The sequence below is a fragment of the Myzus persicae genome, unplaced genomic scaffold (assembly GCF_001856785.1).
Source record: "Myzus persicae strain clone G006 unplaced genomic scaffold, MPER_G0061.0, whole genome shotgun sequence".
NCBI classification, from domain to species: Eukaryota; Metazoa; Arthropoda; class Insecta; order Hemiptera; family Aphididae; genus Myzus; species Myzus persicae.
Window position 1 is genome coordinate 34,764 of NW_019104005.1, and position 23,050 is coordinate 57,813.

Consider the following 23,050-nt stretch of genomic DNA (forward strand, 5'->3'; position numbering starts at 1 on the left):
CATGCGACTTGTTTTGCCGGGTTAATCTTACACCGCGGGTAACATAATATAATAATATAAAAAGATTTTATAGGCATAATACTATGTGATTGTAAGATGTATAATATTATTATTATTTCATAGGATGCGGAAACCGCTTAGAAGTCGAACGGGTTCGAAGAAATATTGCAAAGTAATCGCGCCGGTAAAATATTAACAACGGCGAGTGTAGTTGTTATTTGTGGGTATATTGAATTATTTTTTTATACTTTTTATCGACGCCTGGAACGAGAATATATAATATTCTGCGTCGGTTTCGTATAATATTATTTTAGATGTCAACGCGAGTGGCGGCAAAACACTTTGAATCAAACGGAATATATCGTTATGATAATATATGCGCAGGTATATTGAAGTTTTGCTTGTAAACTGTAAACAGAATGAAAAAATAACTGTCCCGTGTGGTCAAGTATAGATGATGGTCGGAAATATGTGCAGGTGATCGATGATCGAGGAGGACCATTCTAAAGAACATTTATATTTTGAACTGTCCATAAATAATACTAATAAGTGGCTGACATTAACTATCATCGTATATATCTAAGTCTGAACTTAAATCATTACCATATTATGCAGGACGCGTTAATGGGGAAATCGCGGCTTTCGAGAACGGAAATCTTCAATAATTGAAAAAATATGTTCATTTGTAAAACGGAATGTTGGTCCTGCACAATATGTGCATAAACCTATAGATTATGACCATTCCCTGCGTCCTGGCATCAGCAGTTAATTTATTAAAGAAAATAATATAATTGTATTTCAGGGTTCTATAATATATTCACTCTAAACACAGTTAAATATTAAATTCAGAAATAATAAAAATACTATATTATGTCAGTATATCTGATGAAATCAAATTTACATCAGCTAGTCGTTCACACAACGTTTCGGGTTGAAAAAAAAACAGTATGAAAATTACCAAATTTTCATCGAAATATAAAGTACCTAGTAGTATGTGATGCAAAACACGCCTCGAAAGTATTTTCTAAATGTGTGAAAATACGTCTTGATTACCCTAAATATTATATAATATTATGTAATAATCTCAAACAATAATATATGATTAAAAGCAAAGCAAACTTCTGCAATAATTAAGTTAAAGTAAATATTGTATCAGCAATCTAAACGCCTGCAACGTGCTGCGTATCCGTGGAGATAATTAGTATTTCGTTAAGTAAAATTAATCGTAGGTATTCGCACATAATAATTTATAGGTTCCCCGGTGGATGTTGTAGTTTTGAGCTTGATTTTTCTAGACAATTGTAATCTGCAAAACGATCGTAAATCATGTATGCACGTGTTGTGTTAATTTTAACAGGCATAATATAATGATTTTATTTATACGATCTGTGAGTATAAGATAAACACGTAAATGAATATTATGTAAAATATATTATGTAATATCTGTCAAGTTTTTATGTATAAGTATCTCTTATCATACTTAAATAAAAATAAAATTTGGTAGTCAAAAAATATATAATAATAACTATAGGCACATACAATATTTTATTACTTTATTAATTTAAGTAACTCATTATAAAGACACAGTACCCACGACTACTGGATTTACAACGATTTACGATTTAATGACGATTAATGAGTATTCCTTGTATACGACGGTCAGCTTTCGTATACTACATGTACTCCGACGAAGATTTCGGTGGGAAATTGCATTCATAGTTCGTATCGTTTTCGCGTTATGAGGTGATAAAAAATTAAGTATAGGTACTTTTTAATAGCAAGTGTACAATAATAATAGTACTCAGAACTGGAACAACTATTATAAAAATCATAAAAATGATTATAGCCAATCGCAGTATACTCGAGGTAGATTGGTAGGCGCAGTGTGATCGTAAAATATACTTTCTGGGGTGCGCGTGGCATACAAATTACAATCATTTAATCACATGAATTAAATATCTCGACTTGTTTTCTTAAAAATCATACTTGGAGGAGACTTGGACAAATTAAACTGCAGTTAAATAAACCATTCAATTTCGTAAGGCAACGTGAAATGGCTTACCACAGCGGGCTAGTCATTGGATTATATACCTATAACTTTTATTATTAAGGTCCATAATAAAAGATAGTGTGTGTATACTGTATATATATCGGACACTTATTACATTTTTAATTTATTAGAAGAAGAAACTTATATTTTTTTTTCATAATACGGCAACACAACTTAAAAACCTTTTTCGAAAACAAAATAAAAAAACTCCCATTAAAATATTTTAGATTACGTTTATTACGATAACGACTATCGTTTATTTTCTTAAGTTATTGAATAATACCAATTGTAGAGTGGTTTTTAGGATTAATTTTCAAAAAAAAAAAAAAATAAGAAAATATATAGTTATATACATTTAAGTAAGCATAATATATTTGTTTGAAATCTGGTTTTGTAAACTAGCACGGTTTTTTGTCGTTTGCGTGTTTGTAAACGCACAAGTATTTTCTAATTTGAATTTTGATGGGATCTACTCAAACAAGTTTTATTCAATATAGGAACTTGCTTTACAAAAAGTTAGCCTCATTTAAAAATATACTATTCCCTGTACAATATGTAATACTTGCTTGTGTGTTCAATTTTTTTAGGAAATATTGATTATTAATCATACATAATATGATGATAATTTGAACTAAGAAATGTACGTTTATTGTTTAGTTCCGAAAATTGAATTTAAATCAACAATCAATATAACTGTTCAAAAAAATGAATTCGTACTACTTTGTGTCTTATGAATATAAACGTTTTTAAAATAAGCATATAATATAGGTACTATTAGCTGAAGCATCAGGTAGAGCTGGTACTAATGAAATGAAAATTTAATTTTAAATTCAGTGTTTAAATTTTATATTTGAAAAAATTCATCATCTACTATGAGGTTATAGCATATGTTCACAAATCAAAAATAGTCTACTATTACAGGGGTCCATTAAAATCATAACAAAAATACTTATAACTGCTGACACATTTTTAGGCTGCAGGTATAATAAATCCCATTGGTTCTCCACACACTTAATTTCCGTTCGAAAGTTTCTCTGAAATAAAAACCGATAATATCTCGGGGATTGTATTATACTTGCAAGCTTTAGAACGAAAAGGAAAAATATATTTTATGACCGAGAGGGTTTCGTAGAAATCACATTTATCAATTGTCTAATCTGATGTATGAAAAAACTTTTACAGTGATCGTAATTGAAGATTTTTGTGAATGTGCCCGAAGATGTCCTAATCCAGTTCAACGGTGTAAAGAAATATCACGCTGAGATATGATATTATAGTTTTGTATTGATCTAACGAAATATTACGCTCGTAGCATCCCAAGTCACAACTATATTAAAACAAAAGTGTAAAAAGTAATTTCTCCAATTGTGTAGTTTATATTTATTTTCATAAGTTGATATGGTTTTGTATTGCTCTAACGAAATATCGCTGATAGCATCCCAAGTCAAAACTATAATAAAACAAAAATGTAAAAAGTAATTTCACCTTGTAATCACTTGAGTTTTTACTTTTTCATCGTTTCCTGTTTAAAAAAAAAATAGAACCCAAGCCGTTGGCATTTAATTATATTATTTAGTCTGATTAGCTTCATAATATAGTCATTATTAGCCGATAAGGAACGTCGAAATGTGTCAATATTTACGTTTATATACATATATTTCAAACAATTTCATAAGTTTTATTTTCCCCGCAAATAGGTAGTATGGTTTTTGAAACATAACTTTCTACTTTATTTGGCGTGTACATTTTAATTAAAAATAAACACAGAGACTATGCTCCACTTATAACGTAATAATTTAAAATACCGGAGCAAATGTTTATGTTTTTTTTTTACAAACAATATTTTGTTTTCATACAAAAGTAATATAATATAGTTGTATACTGTATACATTTCACTAACGATTGTTAGTTAATTAATAACAGAGAGCAAAGCATATACCTACATTTTTTTTGTTTTTAAGATTTTTGTTATTGGAATTAGTTTGGAAATAAGTTAAGCCTACCACATAACGACGCACGACAGATTGTATGGGAAGAGAATGTCTTGTTTTTAATATTATGTTAAAAACCCAACGCATATTGTACAAAAGGTATTTTTCTAAAAAAAAGTGGTTATGAGAATAAAACTTGAATAATGGTGGTACAACACATGTGCACTAACTTTTGTGACCTTACACTTTAAACGGATCATCAATTTATTAATTTGTGTTTTGTGAGAAGAGGATGTATAATATGGACGTGTAGACTGTAGATATAAAAAAATTACTTTTATAGAGAATTTTTAACAATATTATAAAAAAAAACTTTTCATCATAGATATTTTTTTTTGTAACAATGTTTTATTTATAATTCGACAGTTTTTGTTATAAATTATTAAATTTAATTCTTCAGAAAATCTATAATATAAGTACTTATAATTGGTATACAAGTTGGAAATAATAAAACATCAAAATTATATTAATTATGTAGGTGTTAAGTGCATACACTATACTTAAATTAAAAATTTTTTTTTAAAGTTTTAAAATCAAATATAAAATTTAATTTAATTACATACGTATGTCATACATACACTAAAAAGTGTTTCAAATGTCACCGAAAAAAAATATACATTTACAAATCTAAAACCTATTCATATTTTAACCTAGATTATGATATGTTTAGAAATCAAAGATAACCATTTCATTATTAACTATACCACTAAACCTATTGAACGTTTGTTGTTACTCTATGCAACAGGTAGGTTTGTATTATATTCATATACTATATGATTGTTGTACCCGAAACGTGTAGCGAATATGCAATATAAAAATAATTACCTATAACAGTTTGAATTATAATTCGTTTTAATTTTTTCCTCGAATCTAACTGTTTTTAAACCGAATTAAATATACCCAAGTAGAAGTGTGGTAAAAAAAATATTAATATTTATTATAGACTATTATATTTTATTACATTAATTATTACAGCCGGCCATGTCTTAAAAGGGATTTACGTGGGAGTTAAACATTATAATTTATTTGGGAACAGAAAATGCCCAAAAGCGACTACAGTGCCGTTGGATACACAGTTACGTCGATCACTGGGAAAACGAATTGTTTCAAAAATTGTCCGTTTGAATTTATTACCGCGGTCGTGTGTAAAATGTAAATACCAAATTACGTATACCATACATTATAGAACCGGTTCCGGCACGGGGTCAAGTATCGACCGAGTGCTAACTCGCTTAAGTTATACAATGGGCCGTATCGCGGGCATAATATTAATATTATAATCTGCTGGTGTATAACATGTAACAACATTATGGTAGGCCGCAGTAAGGTACCACCGGAAGAATTGTTAATTAATGTGAGCATAACGACGAAGAAACACCCATTTTGAGCGACCGAAACTCGACGTAGAAGTCTTTTAATAATGATAATAATATTAATAATTGCGTTTAATATACATAACATTATCGCCTCATCAGACACTTCTTTTCTCTTTCTATCGCCGCCGATATCGATTTCTAGTCGTATGGTCCGTGTGTTAGTGGACATGCAATCGCAGTTATTAACTTGTCAAATACCGCTCTTATCGTACCACTTTGGGACGACACGGCGGCGGTGGAATGCGTGTGGGAAGGAGTTCGCAGCCTGCAGTGGAGGCGGGTGGTGGCGATGGCGGAAGACCCCTACTTTTCACGACCAGTGGACCAAGACCTGATCGCTGACATACGACGCATCTCTGGACATCGCTATTTTATATTTAATTTATTTCGTATGATATTTAAAATCGTCCACTCGAGTAAACTATTACACCGATGGCTCCCCATCCTGCTGCAGTGGTATGGCTTGCCTAATTAGCGGAAGTATAAAAAGAAATGTAGCCCATACCTAGCTATTACCTAGGTAGGTATATGGACATATGGTGTAACGATTTACTTTCTTGACATTAAACCTCTGTAGGTATATAGCATACATGACTTATAGTTGGCGGCGGTCTATGCGTGATCAATACGGCATACACAAAAACTATTTCGCTTTTCTTGTAGCATGTATTTATAAGTAGGTACAGGCAGAACGTAAAAGTGTCGAAATAAAATTTATCAGAAAAATATTCGAAATTTTAATAGGTTAGGTTGAATAAATTATTTTACTCGTAAGAATGATGGACCTCAATTGAGGAAGAAAAAAACGAAAGCTATATAGTATATTAATTAGGTTAAAATATTATTTTTTCAATAATTAATTGAAATCAAAATCGAGACTTTCAATATGTGGCAGTGAGGAGCAGCGTCCTAGTAAAATCTATTTAATTTGTTATTGTTAATTATGTTTGGCTATAATAATAATTACTAATTAGTATATAGAACATATTTGTTATTCTGCTGTTGAAGCCTTTCGGGCGTTACAAAACATCACGATCTCTCTGATAATTAAATAATATGGCTCACCAATGTCACGTACTACATATATAAATTACCCGCGAATAACTTGCAGTGTTTAAGCTCCCTATCGGCGTATCTATCTCATCGTTTCTGACGCCCCCAAAAACGGTCACCGGTACGTTCATCACATCAATAATAATCAAATCCCGGTTCAAGAGCACATTAATTTCGGACAGAAATATAATATGAACTCGACAACGAAAGTGATGTCCGAAATAATATAATACCTTTAATGACCGCCGCAGTAATAATAATTGTTATATACTATAAGGTATATAAAATAATTGTTTTCGCACGAGTGTACGTCGTAAATAATATAATTTTTTCCGGGAATCGCATTACTGGAGGATACACCCAATTGATTAAACGCGTTTCGTTAAAAACTGGCGACAACCGTTAAGCAGCGATAAAAAATAAATTAAATAATTCGAAAATTCGAACGACCAGTAGCAGAAAAAAAAATCAAATCCATTTACTCCTTACCTGTTGTATTGATGGTATTTATCTGTTACAATACGATTTAGACTTTTTTGCAGCTCTCATCGTTGTTGGACAGTTACCCGTACTCAATATACAGCCGTTGGTGTGGTATGCAGACGAAGAAATCGAACAATCTGAAAACAACAAGATATTATTATATCAGCAATCAGTACAACTACCGCACCAAAAATAATCATATTATGCACTTAAAGAAGTAAATCGATATGAATAAAATACATTTTAGAAAGAAAAAACCACTCAAACAAACAACACTAGATCCATATAATTTAGGTACCTACAACACGTCTTAACCATTCAAACATTTTATTTTTTTTTTAATGTTATAGGCATTGTTCGCGTTACGGATTATTATTTTAATATCAGAAATGAGCCGCACAATATTTTGTCATTTTCCCCCCTAACTTCAGTAAATATATAACAACTTTTTTTAGAAAACGTAAAATATATTCGGTACACACACCGGATATACCTACCAAATAGTTCCTATATTATACAAAATATAGTTTTAACAAATTAACGCGATTCCGTGAAAATATGTAAGACATAAATTAATAAACCAACTCAATGCCCGAATGAGAATTCCACTGTACGCAAGTTACGGTAGGATCAATAGTATAATAACATCATCATCTAAAATTCTAAAATATAATGTGTGCCGTGAGGGGCTTATTACCTTACGGCGAGACCGGTACTGACATACTATGGCGTCCAAAAAAGTGTGCTGTGCCCGAGCCTGTGCCTGCGAGTTTGTTAAACATTTTTGTGGGATTAATATCTTTACACCCATATTTTATTTATGGCGTTTTTTTTTTCATCCGATGACTTAGAGTGTGGGTACAGTATACCATTGAGCCAACACCTGTTTCTTTTTTTTTTAATATACTTAATATGATACTGTTATATAATACAGGTAAGTATAAAACCCCAAATGGGTTGTGTTTTGGCCACGTGTAGCCAGTTTTAACACGAAGGACGGGTATTCATACGGATATGCGTAGAGCCCGGTAGAGGTACGCAATGGTGGGCATTAATTTTAGTTAAAAATGTTGAGTTAAGTTAATATAATATGTTTATTTATTTTTAACATTTTAAATAACTTAAGACTTTAACTAGTTTAATTGATTGTTGAAATAACTAAGATTCTTTTCAGATGATTCAAAAATAATCTATAAGTTTAAAATAAAACATTTTTAAAATTTTTGGTTTTAATGGTTTTATATACATTAATATTACTGCGTATACGGGTTTTAAATAAAAATAATCTAATAGCGAAATGAAATAATAGTAATTACTAGGTAAAATTCAACAATCATTAGCAATAACCACAGATCACAGAAAATCAAAAGTAATTCATAATAATGAAATTTTTTTTTAACAAATAAATAATTATATAACGTTCTCCTCTATAATATGAAGTTAAATTCATTATTTTACATAGTTTTATAACACTCATTTACAATCTAAAAATCTTAATATAGGTACATATTACATGTACAGGATGTCCTGTGAGGATATAACCTAGAGGGGACTCGCCACACGGAAAAAACGGTTTTTTGCATGCAGTTTTACCTATAAACTAAAAAAAATTGACTAACTTTATATAAGCCGCGAGTTTAGTTAACAATTTTTTTTTTCAATTTACTTGAAACTTGGAGAGTTAAATATATTATTTGTTAACTATTAAATTCTAAATTCTAACTCAACAATTTTGTGTTCACTTAACCCAACTCGAGTTAATTATTTCCATTTAATTATCCATTTGGGTACCCCGCAGGCTGCCACACAACTGTAGATATTTTTTAACACGACGCGGGTACAACAACAAAGTGAATTTCGGGTTTTAATTTTCTTTAAATCGCAGAGACCAATTTTCGTGGTAGTTTATGAAATGCCAAAAATAATATTGATATATTTTTCTACGCACACCTTTGTGTTATTATAATCCAGTAGCGAAACGTGTTCGTAAGGAACCCAATAATTATTGTAATACACGCAGTTGTACTACACACACACATATACACCAAACTAACGTGTTATTATTGTTTCACGGAATTATTATAATAATGTTCACGTATAGTTAAGTTCTACGTTCATCGCAAATTTGTACGCTTAATTATTATTCATATACATTATATTATTATTCACTGTACAACAGGTGTCCGATATCGAAACAGAATAACCGAAGACCTCCTTAAAGTTGTTTGTTTTTTTACCTGTACTATAGGCAACATATCTCGTAGTAATTATTATAATTATAATGATAACCATCTTGATTTACGAAAATATCGAATGCGCGAACTATTATAGGTATACTAGCTATGTAATAGAAGTAGTGATTTGAATGCCTAATAAATAATTTATTATTTAATTAATTTTCTTCAGTGAATAATGAATATTGTTAATTATTATAATTTATGTTACCTACACGGTAAACGTTTTAAAAATATCTGAGTCAGATTGGTTCAACTCAAATAAGTTGTCTTTTCATCTATTGCCGAAACACATATAGGTGTTGCATTTTTCGTAACTATAGTACTACAATGATTTCCGCTTACAATATGTAATTCCAGCCGGTTTATATAGAACCATCTATTTGTTGGGAAATTAAAAGCTAAAAACTAAACCAAATAATATATCATTAGAATATATCTGTTATGTTAGGCTAACCTTTTATCGTAAGATTCTAGTGGTTACTGCGTATAAACCGGATAGTTAAATAATTAAAATCCAAGCTGATCGTAATCATAAATTCATAACACGCCATGACACACTGACATTTTCAGCTGTGGAATTGTAGCCTAATAACATAATTGATTATAAATACAATAGTATTGGGGGGTCATCCATCCTTGAACTAATGACGACGGTCAATGCTTGATCTCAGCACAAGTTAAAGAGTGCGGCCAACCACCGTGTCACACCAGGCTCCATCCAATGAATTATAATATGCCTCAAGAAATTTACTCTGATATGGAAAAAAATTATCAGAACGAACGTGTTTAGGTGTTTAGGATGTATTATACAATGTACATAATCGTAAATCAAAGCTCAGTGTGCAAAATACGATGTGAATAAAATTGTTACTAAAAAAAAGTACACGGGGATTTAAATAATATTTGTAAATAGTAAAATGTGTAAGACAATATATTTGACTGTGTAGTAAAAAGCTTTATTGAAATTATAAAATAACATTAATGTCCGTTTATACATCTGGTGTATTGAAAAAATTCTTATACCGTAAATTACCTGTGTAATAATATATACCTATCATCAGCTAAAATCAATGGAAGTAGTAAGTATATAGGCGTCTACTGTCTGGCATGTTCTAGGCGTACCTACCTACATTTGTACACTGATTTCGATCTTGTTTCTCGTACAGTCGCACCTAATGAAATCGCGATAATAATAAAAAGACATACGTCCAAGGTTAGGACGCGCTGCGCAGCAAAATCGAAGATGTCATCAGCTACAGTCTCGTGAGCACACTCACATAATATAATATCATTATCATATCGGCCTCCGCCGCCGCGCCGCCTTGGCAGTGTTGAAGAATGGAGACTTTTTGTTGAACGATTTACGCGACGCAAGTTTTGGCGCCGACCGAAGAAAATTGGAATTTCTGCGGATGCGCGAGTTATAACAATAATAATAATACACGGCTGCGATGTAGGAAAACAATGGGATGTAAACACCATTATGGCTGCAGGTCGATCACGACAGGTCTCCAACATCACTGGTTGCGCACGCCGTATGTGGCCACGGAGTGTCTTGCACGGTATATTAAATAAAATAAAAAACATTCATCGAGTTTATCGCATACGAATAGACGGCAGCCTCCTATTCTGCTGCAGTGGGCTTCAAATGTGCTGCAACCCGAGGGTCTAGAGCCACGAAAACGCTTATAGAGATCCGGTGATAAGAAACGGATCGAGATATTCTATTATGTGGCCGTTTAATAACACCAATAGACGTAAGTAATAATAATATGGTATGGGTATACGACGGTGTATATAGTATATTATAACTACGATATTATACGTGTATACGTGTATACGTGTATACATAGATATATATATATTTTTTCCTTGAGGTACTTAAAAGTATATTCTAATCGTAGCACTTTAGTTCAGAAATAATAATTGTACACGTCGTGTAGGTGGATTATATAGGTGTACTGTATATATAGTACGGGGTGATCTATTTGACGTAATACGCACTTATTATTGTTTCGGAAAACACGAAAGTTTTTGAAAATGTTTCTGCTAAGTGTATAATATTAAATGTCTTTCGGTTATATTTTCACTAGGTACTTCATTATTTTCTAAGTTCTGTACAATTTTTGGTGGGAATATACAGTTTTAATTTAAAAACGTTATTCGGAATATTTTGATCTATAAAAATCAAATTTCGAACAATAGTGGTTCGTTAGTTATGAGTATTTAAGCTTTGGTTGAGAAGAGGAGTAGTGGACCAACATTTTGAAGGGTACCCCTGTGCCACTCTACTCTGCTCATCTATACTTATAAGCTTCTAAGCTACCTACTCGTGGAAAATTCAATTTTTTTACATCAAAGTACTCCGAATAATATTCTGCGAAATCGTTAATAGTTGTTTTTGAAATAACTAGTGTCTTGCGTAAAATCGATCACCCGGTACATAGTTTAATAGTATCTATAGTGTATAATTATATTATTAATATATCGTAGATAAGTATAATTTTATTTTCACGGACGATCTTATTTACAAACGAGGTCAGCCGAAGTTGATCATGCGGAGTTCGACCAAGCGAAAGATTTTTCGGTTTTATTAATTATTCGTTTGTTGTTTATAGCGAAATATAATATTATGTATCTATACTAATAACTGCTGTGGAATCTGTACTCTGCAGTATAACGATAGACAACTTGTGCATTCTTCTTTCCTCTCAAATGCGCGCACAGTTAGCTATAATTATAGAACCTTTTATAATCGTAGACTCCGGTTACGAATTGAGTGTATAGCATTATAATGAAATTCATAATAATATATTATATTTGCAGTGTATATCGCGATTCTATAATATTCGATTGTCCCGGGAAAATAATTAAAAAATATGTTTCTATATTATGCCAATAATTATGTAGGTACGCTCCTACGATATGCCAGTCAGTCGTCGCTCACTATAATACGGCAAGGTCGTTTGTTTTCTACCATTTTTACATCGAACAGCACACAAAATACGCGCATATATTGGGGACAATGAACTTGAATTTGTTTCAAACAAATCTTGATGATGAACACACGGTCGGAGTGAATATTATTATTATTATTATTATTATTATTATTATTTTAGATATATCGCCATTGAAGTGATCCCTGATTGGAATACTGAGAGCGGACGTGCGTTATAACGGTCTCGACGTGTCAATGAATATTAATATAATATATTGTACATTGACTAGCCCTCAAAAACAATGCAAGTCTAACAAGTTTCGCTATGGTTTCGGTTTGCAGCCGCGCACATGTATATTTGTGTCATTTCCATATAATAATGTATTAAAAAGGTGTTTTTGACAACTTATTTTTCACAATACCGTGGTCCATGACAGAAATGCATAGGTTTACAGCAGACATTGCGTACACGGATAATAGTCGTATTAATCGTATTATAAAGATTTTAAATATTTTATTCATCAACAGCTAGCTAATAACATACATTTATAGGCACCAACTATTTTAGCACAGGCACCTACTTTAGTTTAAAATTTATAAAATCTGTTGAAAACTCATGTGTTGAACTCATTGTATACGCGTATAATTGGACATTGCAGTTATCGTCTTAATGACGGCATACAAAATTTGCAATTTCTCATTGATCAGACAATACTATAAGAATATTATGCTTAATAACGATTGTATATTAATGCATATTATTCGATTCAAGAAAGTCCCCGTATGAGGTCACAATTATTATAAAGAAATTATAATTGTGATCGATTTCATATTTCATATCTGCCTTGGATATTTTGTTGTTAATCTAATAGGCAATAGTCATGCGCAAAATCATTCAAGCTTTTATAATATTATTATCTTTTATTGTTATTATTATTATTAAAAGATCCGACAAACCTATTAAATAATTTTTTGTCAAATTTGATGAATTTTCAAGTTTTAAAACATTATATAGTTGTTTCCAAGAAACTAATAAAAAAATACAATTGTCATATCGAATTTAGTAACGTCTGGAAAAAAAATCGTTATAAAAGATCGAAGATCCGTTTCATTTTCTTTTCGCGTTATATTTGTCATCATGTCCGTGCTCATATGTTATAACGGGAATCACTAAACGAGACGTCACGGCATTTCAGTTATTATATTTAACTTTTTTTTAAAAATAATACAATTATTATATATGCACCAATATAATATAAGTTATTAATAGATTTATATTTTATACATTAACGTGAGCACATATTAATTTTTGAAATATTTTTATAAACTGGATACAAGTTTAATGATTTCACCAGAATTTTAATTGAAAAAAGACTCCAGGACAACAACTCGGAACGTATCTAATCAGTATAACAATTTATATTAACGTACCTACCAACTTCGTGATTTGGAATAGTACCAACGATTTTTTTTTTGCAATGTCTATGTTTAATAGATGGATTATATCTACATTAGAGCTATAAGTTTTAAGTTTTAACTAAGCATAATATTAATTACCGTAATCTAAATAATAATGTTATGTCTGTGGGAAACACGCATTTTATAATTTTATATCGTAATAATGTGTTAATGACCTCTAATTTTGTAACAATATACAATGAAAAATGTAAGAGGATAAGCAATGTTTCAGTTCCTCTCCATAATCCAAAATATATATTATTTTCCAGGTTATGAAAAAATTCTTAACTAGGCTAAATATTACGCAAATAAATGTATGAATAAAACTGAAGGTATGGGAAGAAAACATAATTTTAACAAACAGTTATTGTTAAAGAAAAATTCAATTAAAAGCCATAGTAATGTATTTTGACATTTAAAAAATATCGATAAAACGTCGCCTTTATAATACTTTCGTTTGTACATTTTTTATGCTTTTAATAATCGTTTTTTTTTATTTTAAGAACTCAGAATGTAAAGGCTAAGATCAAAGTACGATAATATTGGAAACTATTAATTTTTCTTAAACATATTTAATACAATTTTTCGCCTCACATTTTAGTCTACAAAATTGGAATAAAATTATACACCAATTCGGTTGACGAATATTTATTGAAAATACAAACTATCCTAACGAAAACTGGCGTCGAATTAAACTGTGTAGTACAGGAAAAAAAATTGTACTTTTGCATTTTAGGTAAATTTATACTGTCGAATTAAATATTGTTTGCAGTGTATGTTTCATTCGATAAATTGCATTTAAGTCTTTACATAATCAAAACTGCATACAAATCACACTTTCAGACTATTTTACACGCATCGGTTAATGCTTTGGTACCAGCTGTTTAATGTATATGATAATCTTTGATGCGGATCATGACACGTAATTTTCTTATTTTGTCATCTCATCGTTGCATCGCAATCTTTAATTGTGATACGTTAGACGTATTGACTTAATACTTTTTAAAAAAAACTCGTTTTTAGAATCCGTATCCACGATGTAATTTAATCAATTTAATCGGTACTGTTATAGTGTTATGTCTTACTAGAACGTGATAGTTCTAGAGTCTTATAATATATCATATATTATTTAATACAATTCAGAACTTCTCCTTAGATCATACAATATACGCTGCAGTTATGAAAGAAATATTTTAATTAAACGTATAGTAATGATGATAACATAAATGGACATAAAACACAAGAAACAAGTAAGACGAGAATAATAAAAAAAAAAATAGGTAATCCGTAATAATTAAACAGCAGACTCAAAGTACCGAAAAGACCCTAGCTAAACCCGGATACCGGATTTCACGGTATTTAGATGTATTCTTCATACTATAAAAAATATAAAAAACAAAAATTGTAACAAATACCTATGATTTATGGCAGTTTTCCACATACCTATCGAATAGTTATTAGTAACTGACGACTAATTCGTAAAACGACGACGACGATACACGAACGAGGGAACGATCATACATTTAATATTAAATGTCTTGGACAACGCCTCCACCTGCAATTACCTTGGTTGCAAAGCGAATGACGGATACAAAAAGTCATAATATTATACCTATAATAATAATGATGAAAAAATATTCTCTAAAAAACAATATTATATACTTACGACGCGTATATCGGCGGCGGAGTCGGCCGGTTGGAAAACTCGGCAGACAAATAATATAATATACAGGAGTCTTACGCGAACGGCACGCGCAGCACTTATAGAGCGTCTTCGAGTTTTCAATTGGCAAATATCGCGGTGTGTCGGCGGCGCAGTTGTACCGGTTGCGGAATGGACACTGACTGAACGAGTCGGAGAGCGCGCGCGCGAGCGTGTGCGGGCAAGGCGAATTCGATCGAACGGGCGGAGAAATGGAAAGAAAGGAATAGAAAGAGAATACGAAAAAAAAAATTCATATACACATACACACTCGCGTATACAACACTCGCTTATACGCGTTTGTGTGTGTGTGTGTGTGTGTGTGTGTACGCGATAAAGGGGACGCGGAAACTGCTGCAGCTATATAGCAGTAGGTCACCGGGTTCCCCCGTGGTGTGTCTGCGCGCAGTCGATATATAATATAGGTAGGTAGGTAGGTATATACCACGATGGTCTTGATGAGTTTCGTTTGGTCTGCACATGATATCCTATTGCGGTAGTCAATCCACCTCCACCTCCTCCGCTACCGGTCCTATATGCACATCCACGTGACGCGCAATATACATATTGGGTGGGTATCCATTATAGGTTCGGGCACCTCCCTCTATCCTCGCGGCTGCGGCAGGTCTAACACGCAAAGGGCTCCCGCTTGTTGTAGTATAGCCAGTATAGGTGCAATGTGTTACAGTACTATACGTTTAGGTATGGACTCCCATTTTCTTTTCGGTTTTACCCATTTAATAAAAAAAAAATAAAAAAAAAAAAAAAATTTTTTTTTTGAAAACAGAGATTCTTACAGAAACTGATAGTATAAGTATGATATTTGAAACATTATATATTATTATTAGAATGCTGCACTCGTACCTTAACGAGTAAAAATTAAACATTTTAACTTGTGGCCAATAACTACTGCAAAGTCTGTAAGTGAATAATGATTATTGATATTATAATATGATGTTAGAGGCGTGAAATACAGCTGTTGGTCGAGTTTTGTTTAGTAATATTATAAATAAAACAAATTCAACTATAGATAGGTATTTTTTTTTGAATAAAAATAAAAATTTATAAATCTGTATATTATACTCGTACTACATTACATGAAGCGAGTAGTATTTAATAAAAGAAATTACTAATGTAGAAACTATTTCTTTTATTTTTATTATATTAAGACATTCTTAGCCTTTGTGGGCTATCTAAATATGCAGACAACAGATATTTACGGAATCAGTAATTTTTGACAATTTTAACATGATAATATTAATTAATAATGTGACAATACTACAATAGTAATAATACTTAAGGTTGATTAAACATTCAATTATAAATAAAGTGATAATGTATAAATATAATATAATAGGAATTATAACAATTACAATTTGTAAATTTAGTATTACACTATTACGGTAATAATTATTTTAAAGGTTGTATCATAATATTTTTTTATATATGTTAAATATATAAGTATATTTAATGTTATATAAATACAAATTAAACAGTTAATTTTCGTTTTTAGTAATATAATCATAATTTTTTATAAGTTTTCACGATCATTATTATAAAGAGTCATGATAGAGTATATTAGATAGTTTTTCAGTGGGTACTCAAATTATTATTTTTGAATATGTATTATAATATTATACCTCTATAGATACTGTTAAACATCTATGGTTGATATCAAAGATTTAATATATCGGTATCTGCTGTTTAATTTCTAAAGCACAATAAGTTAAGACAATCAATATTTAAATATCTTAAGTTTAGATTGTTATTAAAAATCTGTTATATTTCAGGATGCGCTCACAGTTTTATCAAGTATAATAGAGATATCCTCAGGTGTCATCGATTTCGCTTTTAATTTGTATTATTAATGAATAATGATGTTTTCGTTTTTCACCATTATGCATATTAACTATTCATTCATGACTAGAAATTATATTTTACTATTATTCCATTCAAAAATTGTCCATGAGGTGACTATAATATACTATTCTATAGATTTGCACTTGATACTAAAATAGGAAATGTTATAATCAAGTATTCGCGAGTATAATTCTGTAGATACAATGAATAGTGAACACCCATGTCGTTTGGACATGCAATTTTTTCCTTTAGGTATTAAAGTGTTATCAGTGGATCAACAATTAAAATATTTTAATTAGTTGAAATAGCAAAAGTTTTACTTTGCACATTTCCATGTAAGTCATACTTGCTTAATTTTAGTACTGCAAATGTAATTTTATGTTTCTTAAATATTTTTACAACAAATTATTTTGAACTAAAGTATTAGTTAATCCGCAGTCGAATAGTCGATAGTTAATTACTTGTACTCATGAACTTATAATATTATAGGGTTCTAAAATGTTTATTAAACATCCAACCAGAATCTACTTCAAGAAAATAAACTGACTATTATAACAATTGGTTACTGATCACTACACGAAGTATATATATATATATATATATATATATATTTTATTTTAAGGTTTCAATATCTGTGATCATTAGCCTAAATGTTCTTGAGCACTTAGGTTTTTACCTGTGGAGAAGGATACTGTCGGTTAGACCACATGTATAAGTGGCTAGGATTTGTCACTAAAACCCGGATGGTCACCCATCCGGGAACTATGGACACCAACTGGTGCTTGACCTCAGAACACGTTTTATGACTTACTATCGTCAACTATCGCTCCACATCAGGCAACACGAAGCATATTATAATACAGCAATATTGTACAATTTCATACTGTGTTGCAAAATATGTAGTACGATAGATCATTATAAAACGAGTCATTAATCTGCAGATTTTTATTTCTCATTAAATGTTTAGTCGTTCGACTGTAATAATTACATATTGTATTTAATAGGTTACACTTATTAGAGGCACGTAATATTGTGATTGGTCTGTGTATGGAAGCCGTTTTCAACTTAATAAGTTGATTGACACAAGTAGCGCTTAGCCGTCGTAATTTATTTATTTTTACTTTTTTCCCGAACCAGGAGAAAGCTCTGAAACAATACGTACCGAAAATACAGATAAACATTATAATATACAATATTAATATATATTATTATTATGTGAGAGTATTTCTACAATATCGATGACGAAAACAAACGAAATCGTACGCACACTCCCGCGTGTCACAATGGACGGCGTTTACGGTTTGTTAGGGACTTACCTATGACGGTCGTTTTTGTTTTATTTTTCACACACGCGAGACTGTTTCACTCTGTCTCTGTCTCTTTCTCTTTCTCTCCGTCTGTCACTTTCTGCCTCTATCTCTCTTTCGGCTGCGCCGCGTCCGGCAACGAGACTGTCGTCCGACCGACGACCGAAAGTTCCAATCTCATTCGATATTTGACAGACAATAATAGGGCCCTATTCAAGCGAAACACACTGAAAAAATTAGCCCCGTTATTGTGTGCGCCAACTCCCACATACGTTTGGGGCGTTGAGAATTTTTAATTTTGCGGCCAACGGGTCAAGTCTTACGTGAGTTGAAATACATTTTGGATATTAGTCAAATATGCATTATAGGTAGTACACTACTACGCGGTGTAGGATAATATTATAGCAATAACACACACACATTTATATATATATTTACGAGCACGTGGCACATGGCGCTGACACGGAGAACAATGCTTCGATAATAACAACTAAAATAATAATAATATTCTTATTACATTAATTATTATTATCATCATCGGAATATTATACAATACACGTGTAATTGTATTACCATTATTCCGGAGGTTTGTGTAGTTTTTACGCGTATGTATATTATTGTATTGGTAGGTACATTGTATTTATGTGCCTATATATATTATTGTTCTACGGAATTTTCCGATTTTTAATTTTTCGTTCACATGAGCTACCGCAATTATAACGTGTCGTATAACTACTTATACCTATTGACCATTCCGTTGGTTGCATTTAAAAACCTCACGCTTATGATTTGGACTTCAAAATAGCCGAAGGAAAAAATCGCACTCTTCGTCGGCTCATTGGAAAGCAAAATATCGCAAACTATTTTGAATCTACAGACCACGCTACAGATGTATTCCGAATGACAAACACTTTTACTAAGTTTACCAAAGGATTGATAGAAGCCCTACATTTCCTTTTAAAATTGTGACATTCTTACTACCCTGCAAAATGAAAATAAATTACTTATGTTTAAAATTAAAAGTATAAAATTGAAAATTGGAAAAAAAATACAGAATTCTAATGTAATTATTGCGATTAGCTGCAGCTTATGGCAATTTTTTTAAATTTTGTTATTTAAATGAATATAAAATAGTTGGTTTTAAATATTTTAAGTATCCATACATTTTTAAGCTATTAAAAAATTTTCACAGTTCTTGGTAAAATAGCCTTCAAAAAGTGAGCAGTTTCAACCTACTAAAATGTTGCTAAAGTTTTTTGTTGTGTTTTATCTATAAAGTTTGTGGTTTTGCTATATCCTGCATGTGCTTTAGGGTACGTCATTCATAGGAAATATCATCTGTCTTTTAGATCTCTCATCTTTGTAATATATACAGCGTACAAATATATTTGATTATAATAAAAGATAATTGGTTTTAATGATTTTTTTATGGCTTCACATATGTTTTTACAACTTTTGGATTGAAATGTTTTATAAAGAATCGTATAGATACATTGTTTAAGTTTTCACGGACAAATGTCGTCATCGTTTTATTTTTAGGTAACTATTGATAAGTACAAAGTAATATGTTCAGAATATTATTGTTTATTATATTTGAAAAGAGGATTATGCCGTGAAACGTTTAATCTAAAAAATATTGCCAAAAAAAAAAAATTGTAAAATAGTATCCTTGAAAAATATTTAATGAAAAATCTGTAAATTTACCTTTACTAGTTTTTACCGATATTATTAAGAAAAATATTGAGAATTTCCTTTATTTTTACTGCAAGTACTGTTGTTTCGTGATGTATCTACTTCACACCTAAATATCAAGTTTGTTAGAGGAAACCACTCTCAATGAGCTTAACTAATATTCTGTTCCAAAATGAGATGACTGAGTGACTGACACATTATGTGTATGAATAAAAAAAATATGAAAAAACACACATCGCTGTAATATTAAATATAAACTTCGATCTACTTAGAGTCAAAAATAAATATTACCTAAGTTCACTGAAAGTGACGACTTTCAATAGTTTCGTTTCATGGTGATGGTTCAGCAAGACCAAGAAACATTAAAAAAAAAAAAACCAATATTGATAATGATTAAAGCTGATGTATCTTTCAAGACACGAATATCACGCATTAAACATAAAATTAATTTATCCATAAAATTCAGTTAGGTACAAAAACAAACTGGGTATATGATTGGATGCGATCGTCAATTTAATTTTAGATTTTCCACATAATAATATTGCGCCTTAAAAATGAAAATTGATTTATGACAGGTACTATTAGCATTAAAAAAGTCAAATTAACATTTATATTTTGGTCATTGGACGATTGACGAATACATAAGATTATTATATGTATAATAATATCTTATATTGTAATTAAGTGAAGATGATCTTCATTCAAACTTCAATAAAGACTTTAAAAAAATTTCGATAACACGACTGATATAATTTTTGTATTTGTATTACTTAAGAAATTCTTTAACGAGCATTAACTATTAAATAATATAGGTATTCAAACCGTTGCAAAAAACGAAGATCACTTACGTTTCATCTTTTAAATACACATAATAGATAATATAATAGAGTTTAAATTTCTCCACGTTATTCCTTTTGTCTTTTAATTAGTTTATCTTTAAATATTGTCAAACAGGTACTTAGATTATTGTTTTACATTTTTTTTTTTTTTTAGTTTATTTAATTTATTCTTTTGGTAGGTAGAGGTACATATTTTTTTATGCAAAATATTTGTCATTTTTTTTTAATATGTCATTTAAATTTAAAATGTTTAAATACTAAGTACACAAGACACAAGAACCTAGGTATTCATGAAGTGTGATATTTAATAGCTTGTATTCATTTGTAAATACAGAAGGTAGGTAGGTATACATAATATTACGATTTTCCAAACACACTATTTTTGGCAACAACAATGACACGTTTGGACATATATTTGTATGTCGTTCTACAAACATAGGTGTGCCAGCTCGTCGTATTTAAGCAGCAATTATTTATGTGTGAATAAAAATATCACAGCCAACTCGGTGTATTATCGTGGTATTGTTCTTGTTGTGTTAAAAATAAGCTTCTTCCAAAATTACGTACCACCGTTTATAGACATGTACTTTACTTTGAGTTGATTCCGCAGTGAGTACTGTAATAAATAATAATTAAAGACGATTTTGAATTAAAATATATTTTGCTGGATACGGTACTTTACCACGGCAAAGCACATCTTACCGACGCGCGTTTAGATCACACGAATAAAATATAATCATAATTACACGTCATTACACCGGAACAGTTTTTGTTACACATAATATAATGCGTACCTATCTGTAGGTACCTATGTAGCTTAATTCATTCATGGTGATTAATGATAATGAATAGGTATTCCGGTATTTATTTATTTTTCACTTAGTCATTATTTCATAGTGCGCAGTCTAATAACTAGTGATCTTTGACTCGCATATAAGTATGTAGCACTGCAATAATATCGGAGACTTGAAAAATGGTTATTTTAATGTAAAGAACTTGAGGGTAATTGCGTGGATGTAATATGCATAAGACATTTAAATCCGGTTAGTTATTATCTTAATTCTTAATAGATTATTCCGTTATCATTTATTTTCTATACATACAATTGGAAGTAACACATTAGGGTACTTAACGATATTATTACCTGTGAATTGGGAAGACGATTGGGAACACGCCAAAAATGAATAGAAATTTTGGGGACATTAAATTTATTTTAAAAAATACCAAGTTTAGGTAAAGTTTTAAAATTTTTTACTCTTTATTACTCTTTAGAGTCTAGTGAACTGCATCAGGCACCACGAGGAGGTTCTCTCTGATAGTTAATTATCTCTCAAAAACTATTTTTCTCAACTTTAATCAAAAAATATGTTGATAATTGTGTACCATATTTAATTTATAAAAATAAATAAATAAAAAAATATTTTGATCATTATACATTTCATTAACTAACTAAAAAAAAATCTTTGTGTTCGTCTATATTTTTGCAACTTAGTCTATAAGAGTAGGTGTTATAGTGTGAATTACATATAATGCATGTTATCATTAATTTTATTGTGCCCAATTGTGTCATATAAAATTTGTGTACACAAATATTTTTTGAATTTCTTTAAAATTTTAAATAAAATAATGGTTATGTATCCAAATACATTTTATTCGGTGTCCAAACGTTGTGTAGTCGGTTTGTACCCAAACGTACTAGATTATGGGTCAATGTGTCTAAACATTCATCGCCCATAAAATTGACGATAAATTTATAGATCTACACTACACAAGATAAGTACTTTGGTGCATTGGAAAAAACATCGTGCAAATTTAATAGCAATTAGTTTTTAAATTAATAAATTATGTAGTAGGATTATATTTTTAAGCCTTTCATTCGATGGGGTATAATGTACGAACTACGTAGTATTATAAGTGTCTACATTAAAAAAAACTATTAAAACACACGACCACGGTTTATAAGAACCGTGCAAATATTTGAATTCTAAAATTGACACTATTAACCCATAATAATATTTCCGGAACATCAATATTATAATATGCTGACATTATCCCATATTATTT

At 30.6% G+C, this 23,050-nt stretch overlaps 1 protein-coding gene across 3 annotated transcripts in view; it reads right to left on the reverse strand.

Annotated features, from left to right (window-relative positions):
* The window catches only part of LOC111037496, a 44,497-nt gene extending 28,852 nt beyond the window's left edge, over positions 1-15,645 (reverse strand). Inside the window, exons 1-2 of one of the 3 annotated variants that reach the window (XM_022320114.1) lie at positions 15,253-15,645; positions 6,960-7,090 (exon numbers count right to left, since the gene is read on the reverse strand). The gene's annotated coding sequence lies outside the window, so the exon portion shown is untranslated. Of the gene's footprint in view, positions 1-6,959; positions 7,091-7,450; positions 7,622-7,650; positions 7,669-15,252 lie in introns of those variants that run through there. The other 2 variants (XM_022320117.1, XM_022320115.1) reach the window with 2 other exon arrangements.
* Positions 15,646-23,050: the final 7,405 nt, after the last annotated feature.